A 9,544-nucleotide genomic window follows, 5' to 3' on the forward strand; every position below is an offset into this window, starting at 1 on the left:
TTGCAGCGACCTGGTCAATATTTGTCGTGTCAATTCTGGGAACTGGCATGAAGATAAGGCACAGCAAACAGGAAGGGCTCTTTTTTTCCGCAAAGTATCTGCCCTGGCTGCCTGTCCCACAAACAAATGCTGGATTATGACTTAAGCCAAGGCTCCGTTTAAGAATATTCTGATGCTAGGAGTGGGTGGCGGTGTGGTTGCTGCTGATGCCTGTATCCATGCTTATGTGATCCAGGCTGTATTCTTTTTTTCTCTTTTTAAAATTTTTAATTTTGATAGGTTTTGGGGAAATGGGTGGTATTTGGTTACATGGGTAAGTTCTTTAGTGGTGATTTGTGAGACTCGGATGCACACATCACCTAAACAGTAAACACAGAACCTAGCATGCAGTCTTTTAATCTTCACCCGCTGCGCACTCTTTATCCCGAGTCCCTGAAGTCCATTGTATCATTCTTATGTCTTTCTATCCTCATAGCTTAGCTCTCACTTATGAGTGAGAACACAATGTTTGGCTTTTCATTTCTGAGTTACTTCACTTAGAATAATAGTCTCAAGTTCCACCCAGGTTGCTGGGAATGCAATTAATTCATTCCTTTTTATGGCTGAGTAGTATTCCATTATATATATGTATGTATATATATACCACAGTTTCTTTATCCAGTCATTTATTGATGGGCATTTGGGTAGGTTCCACAATTTTGCAATTGCAGATTGTGCTGCTATAAACACGTGTGAATAAGCGTCTTTTTGGTACAATGACTTCTTTTCCTCTGGGTAGTCAGTAGTGGGATTGCTGGATCAAACGGTAGTTCTACTTTTAGTTCCTTAATCTCCACGTTGCTTTCCATAGTGGTTGTACTAGTTTACATCCCCACCAGCAGTGTGGAAATGCTCCCATTCACCACATCCACGCCAACATCTATTATTATTTTTATTTTTTGATTATGGCTCTTCCTTCAGGAGTAAGGTGATAACACATTGTGGTTTTGATTTGCATTTCCCTGATCATTAGTGATGTTGAACATTTTTTCAAATGTTTGTGGGTCGTTTGTATATCTTCTTTTAAGAATTGTCTATTCATATCCTTAGCCCACTTTTTGATGGAATTGTTTTTCTCCTTGCTAATTTATTAACGTTCTTTGTAGATTCTGGATATTAGTCCTTTGTCAGACGTAAAGATTGTGAAGATTTTCTCCCACTCTGCAGGTTGTCTGTTTACTCTGCTGATTGTTTCTTTTGCTGTGCAAAAACTCTTTAGTTTAACTAAGTCCCACCTATTTATCTTTGTTTTTATTGCATTTGCTTTTGGGTTCTTGGTCATGAAATCCTTGCCTAAGCCAATGTCTACATGAGTTTTTCCAATGTTATCTTCTAGAATTTTTATAGTATCAGATATTAGATTTAAGTCCTTGATCCATCTTGAGTTGGTTTTTGTACAAGGTGAGAGATGAGGATATAGTTTCATTTTCCTACATGTGACCAGCCAATTATCCCAGCACCGTTTGTTGAAGAGGGTGCCTTTCCCCACTTTATGCTTTTGTTGGCTTTGTTGATGATCAGTTTGCTGTAAGTATTTGAGTTTATTTCTAGGTTCTCTATTCTGTTCCATTGGTCTATGTGCCTATTTTTATACCAGTATCATGCTGTGTTAGGTCACTATGGCCTTATAGTATAGTTTGAAATCAGGTACCGTGATGCCTCAAGATTTGTTCTTTTTGCTTAGTCTGGCTTTGGTTATGCAGGCTCTTTTTCAGTTTCATATGAATTTTAGTACTAGCTTTTTTTTTCCTTTTCCAGTTCTGTGAAGAATGATGGTGGTATTTTGATGGAAATTGCATGAATTTGTAGATTGCTTTTTTGTGATATGGTCATTTTCCACAATATTGATTCCACCCATCTATGAGCATGGGATGTGCTTCCATTTGTTTGTGTGATTTTTTCAGCAGTGTTTTGTAGTTTTCTTTGTAGAGATTTTTCACTTCCTTGGTTAGGTATATTCCTAAGTATTTTATTTTTTTTCAACTATTTTAAAAGAGGTCGAGTTCTTGACTTGATTCTCAGCTTGGTCACTGTTGGTGTATAGCAGAGTTACTGATTTGTGCACGTTAATTTTGTATCCTGAAGCTTTGCTGAATTAATCAGTTCTAGAAGATTTTTGGAGGAGTCTTTAGGGTTTTCTAGGTTCATGATCATATCATCAACAAACAGTGACAGTTTGACCTCCTCTTTCCCGATATAAATGCCCTTTCTTTGTCTTGTCTGATTGCTCTGGCAAGGACTTCCAGTACTGTGTTGAATAGAAGTGGTGAGAGTGGGCATCCTTGTCTTGTTCTAGTTCTCAGAGGGAGTGCTTTCAACTTTTTTCCCTATTCAGTATTATGTTGGCTGTAGGTTTGTCATAGACAGCTTTTATTACATTAAGATATGTCCCTTATGTGCAGATTTTGCTAAGGGTTTTAATGACAAAGCAATGCTGGATTTGTCGAATGCTTTTTCTGCATTTATTAAAATGATCATATGGTTTTTGTTTTTAATTCTGTTTATGTGGTGTATCGCATTTATTGACAACCATCCCTGCATCCTTGGCATGAAATCCACTTGATCGTGGTGAATTACCTTTTTAATATGTTGTTGGATTCAGTTAGCTGGCATTTTGTCAAGGATTTTTGCATCTGTGTTCATCAGGGATGTTGGTCTGTAGTTTCGTTGCTGTTGTTGTTGTTATGTCCTTTCCTGGTTTTGGCATTAGGGTGATACTGACTTTATAGAATGATTTAGGGAGAATTCCCTCTTTCTCTTCCGTGTGGAATAGTGTCAATAGGATTGTTACCAATTCTTCTTTAAATGTCTGGTAGAATTCAGCTGTGAATCCATCTGGTCCTGAACTTTTTTTGGTTGGTAATTTTTGAAGTTACCGTTTCGATCTCACTGCTTGTTATTTTTCTGTTCAGGGTAGCTAATTCTTCCTGATTTAAGCTAGGATGGTTGTATCTTTCCAGGGATTTATCCATCTCCTCTAGGTTTTCTAGATTATGCACATAAAGGTGTTCATAGTAGCCTTGAATGATCTTTTGTATTTCTGTGGTGTCAGTTGTAATATCTTTCATTTCATTTCTAATTGAGCTTATTTGGATTTTCTCTCTTCTTGGATATTCTTGATAATGGTGTATTATTTTTATTTATCTTTTCAAAGAACCAGCTTTTTGTCTCATTTATCTTTTGTATTTTTGTTGCTGTTGTTTCAATTTCATTCTGTTCTGATCTGACCTTGGTTATTTCCTTTGTTTCTGCTGGGTTTTGGATTGGTTTGTTCGTGTTTCCCTCGTTTCTTGAGGTGTAACCTTAGATGATTCGTGCTATTTCAGACTTTTTGATTTAGGCATTTAGGGCTATGAACTTTCCTCTTAGCACTACCTTTGCTGTATCCCAGAAATTTTGTTAGATTGTGTCACTATTATAGTTTAGTTCAAAGAATTTTAAAATTTCCATCTTGATTTCATTGTTGATCCACTGATTCTTCAGGAGCAGGTTATTTCATTTTCATGGTTTTGAAGGTTCCTTTTACAGTTGATTTCCAGTTTTATTCCACTGTGGTTTGAGAGAGTACTTTACATAATTTCGATTTTCTTAAATTTATTGAGACTTGTTTTGTGGCCTATCATACAATCTATCTTGGAGAAAATTCCATGTGCTGATAAACAGAATGTATATTCTGTGCTTGTTGGGTAGAATGTTCTGTAAATATCTGTTAAGTCCATTTGTTTTAAAAAATGGATATGTTTTAAATCAATTTTTTTGTTGACTGTCTCTCTTGATGACCTGTGTAGTGCTGTCAGTGGAAAAATAAAGTCCCTCACTATTATTATGTTGCTGTCTATCTCATTTATTAGGTCTAGTAGCAATTGCTTTATAAATTTGGGAGCTCCAGTGTTGGATGCATATATATTTAGGATTGTGATATTTTCCTGTTGGACAAGGCCTTTTATCATTATATAATGTCCCTCTTTATCTTTTTTGACTGCTGTTGCTTTAAAGTTTGTTTTGCCTGATATAAGAATAGCTACTCCTGCTCACTTTTAGCGTCTATTTGCATAGAATGTCTATTTCCACCCCTTTACCTTAAGTTTATGTGAGTCTTTATGTGTTAGGTGAGTCTCTTGAAGGGAGCAGTTACTTGGTAGGTGAATTCTTATCCATTCTGCCATTCTGTATATTTTAACTGGAGCATTTAGGCCATTTTCATTTAACATTCGTATTGAGACGTGTAGTGTTCTATTCATCATGCTATTTGTTGCCTGTAGACTTTGTTTTTTTTAAATTCTATTCTTGTTTCATAGGTCCTGTGAAATGCATTCTTTATATAGGTTCTGATTTTATGTGTTTCCAGGATTATTTCAAGATTTAGAGCTCTTTTTAGCAGTTCTTGTAGTGCTGCTTTGGTAGTGGTGCATTCTCTCAGCATTTGTCTGAAAAAGACGGTGTCTTTCCTTCATTCATGAAGCTTAGTTTCGCTGGATACAAACTGTCAGCCAATTTCGCTTGGCTGATACTTGTTTTGTTTAAGGAGGTTGAAGACAGAGTTCCAATCCCTTCTAGCCTGCAGGGTTTCTGCTGAGAAATCTGCTGTTAATCTGATAGGCTTTACTTTGCATGTTACCTGATGCTTTTGTCTCATAGCTCTTAAGATTCTTTTCTTCATCTTGACTTTAGATAACTTGATAACAATGCGTCTAGGTGATGATCGTTTTGTGATGAATTTCCCAGGTGTTCTTTGAACATCTTATAGTTGGATGTCTAGGTCTCTAGCAAGATCAGGGAATTTTTCCTCAATTATTCCCTCAAATATGTTTTCCAAACTTTTAGATTTCTTTTCTTCCTCAGAAATGCCACTTATTCTTAAGTTTTGTCACTTAACATAATCTCAAACTTCTTGGAGGCTTTGGTCATTTCTTCTTAATCTTTTTTCTTTGTCTTTGTTGGATTGGGTTCATTTGAAAACTTTGTCTTTGAGCTCTGAAGTTTTTTCTTCTGCTTCTTTGATTCAATTGCTGATACTTTCCAGAATATTTTGCATTTCACTCCATGCTCTCTTTTATTTCATAAAGAGTTGATAGTTTTTTATTTATGCTATTCATTTCACTGAAGATTTCTCTCCTCGTTTCTTATATCCTTTTTTTTTTTTTTTTTTTTTTTTTTTTTTTTTTTAAATTTCTTTAAATTGGACTTCACTTTTCTCTGGTGCCTCCCTGATTAGCTTAATAACTGACCTTCTGCATTATTTTTTCCAGGTAAATCAGGGATTTCTTCTTGGTTTGGTGGTGAACTAGTGTGATTTTTTGAGGGTGTTAAAGAACCTTGTTTTGTCATGTTACCAGAATTGTTTTTCTGGTTCCTCTTCATTTGGACAGTCTATGTCAGAGGGAAGGTCTAGGGCTCAAGGCTGCTATTCAGATTCCTTTGTCCCGCAGGGAGCTCCCTTGATGTAGTACTCTCCCCCTTTTCCTAGGGATGTGGCTTCCTGAGAGCTGAGCTATAGTGATTATCATCTCTCTTCTGGATCTAGCCGCTCAGCAGATTTACCAGACTTTAGGCTGGTACTAGGGGTTGTCTGCACAGAGTGTGTCTGCAAGTCTGTTAGCCATGGATACCAGCACCTGCTCTGGTGGAGATGGTGGGGTTACGAGGGTGAAATGGACTCTGTGAGGATCCTTAGTTTTGGTTGTTTAATGCACTGTTTTTGTGCTGGTTGGCCTCCTGCCAGAAGGTGGCACTTTTGAGAGAGTATCAGCTGTGATAGTGTAGGGAGGATCAGGCTGTGAGTAGGGCCCTAGAACTCCCAAGAGTATATGCCCTTTGTCTTCAGCTACCAGAGTAGGTGGGAAGGATCATCACGGGGTGGGGGGCAGGGCTATGCGTGTCTGAGCTCAGACTCTCCTTGAGCAGGGCTTGCTGTGGCTGCGTGGGAGATGGAGGTATGGTTCCCAGATCAATGGAGTTGTTCCCAGGAGGGTTATGGCTGACTCTGCTGTGCCATGCAGGTTGTCAGGGAAGTGGGGGAAAGCCGGAAGTTATAGGTCTAACCTAGATCTCATGCAACCAAAAAGACTGGTCTCACTCTCACCATGGCTTCCCAAACAGCGCCCAGTTTGTTTACAGGCAGTGGGTGGGCTGAGAACTTGCCCCAGGCTACCAGCTTCCTACCTGTGAGAACAAGTAGGGCTTTCACCTCTCCCAGCCTGTGGAGTCTGCACACCAGATTCACACTCTCCCTTGAGTTCTGGCCAGAAGACTTCCTGTTCAGTTGGAATTGTTAACGAGTTCAACTGGAGGTTTCTTTCTCCCTGTGATCTCTTCCTAGTACCTCTGTCAGCCTTCCCCAAGAACACCTGTGAGAAAAGTCTGAAATAGCTTTCCAAGGGTGGAAAACCCACAGGGCTTTTCCTGCTGTTTCCTCTACCTGTATTTTGCTTGGCTTTCTAAATTGACTTAGCTCCAGGTAAAGTCAGATCCTTCTTCTGTGATCTAGACCCTCAGGTGCCCCAGTGAGGGTATGTGTTTGGTGGTGGACAATTCCCCTTTCCTGCTTTCACACCTTGGGCACTCACACTATTTGGACTGTCTCTTGGGTCCTGCAGGAGCAACCTGCTTCCTTCAGAGGGTCTGTGGATTCTCTCGGTTTTCCCGGTTTATTCCTGAAGAAGTTCTGGAGCAAAAGCTCAAGATGTGAGTCTCCACACACTGCTCTGTCCAATGGGAGATGCAATCTAGTCTTGCCTTCTGTCTGCCACTCTCCCCCTTCTTTTCTTTTAGGCTGTGTTCTTTATTGGTCACCTGCACCACAAGAGAGGTGGCAGTCATCCTACTTTATAGATGGGAAACTGAGGCTCTATGAGGTTAAGTAACTTGCTCATTAAGTGGAGGGATGGGGCCACATGCAGAACTTGGATCCCATCGCCCAGTCCAAGCCTTCACCACCACACCAGACCATTCCAGCATTGTGTTGATACTTCAAAGAAAATATAATCTGTGTATGGATAAAAAGATTGGAAGGGGCTGGGCCCGGTGGCAAATGCCTGTAATCCCAGCACTTTGGGAGGCCAACTCAGGTGAGTCACTCGAGGAGTTCATGACCAACCTGGCCAACATGGTGAAATCCCATCTATACTGAAAATACGAGAATTAGCCAGATGTGGTGGCAAGCGCCTGTCATCCCAGCTACTTGGGAGGCTGTGGCAGGAGAATCCCTTGAATTTGGAGGGCAGAGGAGGTTGCAGTGAGCTGAGATTGTGCCACTGCACTCCAGCCTGGGTGACAAAAAGAAAATTGGCAGGATATTCCACAAACAGAAAAAAATCTTTCCTCTTGCTATTTTGAGAAATGTGTGAAGTGGAATCATTGGCTTACAATCATCCATTCTCCCAAGTGTCTGGAACCAGCTTAGAATGAAATGAGTATCTATTTATGAGAGAATCTCTTGATGATGAAATTAAGGTGACTTTAAATTCTTTTTTGTAGATTTTTGTATTTTCCAAATTTCTTATAAAGAGCATGGATCTTATCTATAGTTAAAAACAATAAAACAATATTGTCGAAAAGTAGAATTGTTGAATAGTACAAGTGAAGCTTACCCTAAAATGGAAGGTCACTGAGGTTTGCACAGTGGTTCCAATCAAGGCCTTTGTAAAACATAAAGTCTCAGGAGGCTGAACCCGATTCTCTAAATGGGGTGGAGGTGTGGGTGCTCATGGGTCTGTATTTGCCACTCCTGCCTTGAGTGAAACTTTCATACGATGCTGTAATATTCATGCTTGAGATTGTGTGACTGATGATTTTGCTTGAAATGATGGCTCAAACTAACGGCCGCAGTTGATTGTGTCCGTGCCCTCTCTGTGTTTTCGTGGACCTGCAAGAATCATTTTACAAACCCTCCAAACACAAGCCCCAACCTGTGTACTTTACTTCATGCCCAATAGGGACGTCCCACCTAACCACTCCCCACACTGCAAAACTAAAGGCTCTGGTCACATGTTTCCCTTGCTCCCATGCCTCTGGACCAGCCCCGGTGTTTATCCATGTGGCCCTGTGTTGTGGCACAGGCCCCCTCCTCTTGGGTGGTCAAAGTAATAAACTCTTCTTTCAAAGGCAGGTGTCTCTGTCTGTCACTTTACCATACCCAATGGAAAGAAAACAAAATATGAGGCACAGTTAAAAACAAATGCAAATGATTTGCATTTCAAAAAACAGAGCTGGGGCCTCAGCAAGCTGACGGAAAACGTCCCATGGCTGTTCTTGTATCTGCTTGCCAGTGCAAGTCTGAGTGGGCACTAGGATGCCACCTAAGCTTGCTTTCATTGTAAGTCCCACCGGAAGCAAAGCTATCGGGGGTATGCTGACAGCCCTCACCCACTGCTGACTACTTGGGGCTCCCTGCAGTTTCTAGAAAGAACTAGTTGTGAGCAACAAGTGTTGTTAGTCACTTCTTCACACCCTCTATCTCCTTTGTGTGCTGTAGGGCATCTTGACTAGTCTGCAGGAGCCTGGGGCAGTGTCTGAGCAGGTAAGCTCCTTCCCAGGAAGGATGCCTGGCCTCTCCTCTATGACTCTTTGAATGGAGAGCCTGAGGGAAGAGCACTGTGTATGAAACAGTGCTCTCTCCAGGCAGTGTTGCGGGAGCCCTTCATAACCGGCCATTGGTCCTTGTTCTAACTCAGCGCAGGAAGGCCCTGTGGTCTAGGTTAGCTGTTTTTGCTCTTTGAGTCTCAGCTATTCTGTGTGTGTTTGTTTCTTGTTGTTTTGAAACAGGTCCTTGCTCTGTTGCCCAGGCTGGAGTGCAATGGCAGCTTGTTCTGTTCGTGAAATAAAGTGGGAGCATGAGGACCAGCGGGTTGGGTTCTCCTGGGGCTTCTTCCAGCTCTCCAGCATAACTCCTTTCTGTTTTATTTCTTTCCTTGTAGAAGAGCATGAGAAAGCCAACACAAGGCCTCTGGCACATCCAAGGTGGGTGGGGCACCGGGCCCTCCAGATAAGGAGTCTTTGGATCTGATGGGAGCAAGGGCTCTGTTGAGACTGCCAGGGATGCCCTTGGTAATGAGGGTGACACAGAGGTGCCAACACAGCCCATCAGGCAGCAAGGGAGAAAGGGATGGTGGTTCTGACTCAGAGGACACAAGCTGCCTTTGCCACGGTGCCACCATGGCCCATTGCTCCTTGTGCTGCTCTCAGGACTCAGGGTGTGGGAGTGGGACCATTGCCATTACAAACCAGCAGGGAAGGGGCTGGGCACCCACAGGGCTGCATGTGCATATGCGACATCGTCAGAGTCAGGAAGGCAGCCAGCCTCGAGCAGATGGCAAACTATTCCATGGCACTCGGGGAGACTCTCACAGCCCACGCATTAGCCCTCGTCAGCCGGAGTCCTGGTGCTCCCCATAAACCCAGACTCTCCTTGGCCAACAATGGTCTCCACCAGCCGACCTCCTTGAGCCTCTGTGTCCTCATTTCTTCCATCTGTCACACATGACGCTCCAGCCACAAGGCCCCTGCT

The sequence above is a fragment of the Saimiri boliviensis genome, chromosome 2 (assembly GCF_048565385.1).
Source record: "Saimiri boliviensis isolate mSaiBol1 chromosome 2, mSaiBol1.pri, whole genome shotgun sequence".
NCBI lineage: Eukaryota > Metazoa > Chordata > Mammalia > Primates > Cebidae > Saimiri > Saimiri boliviensis.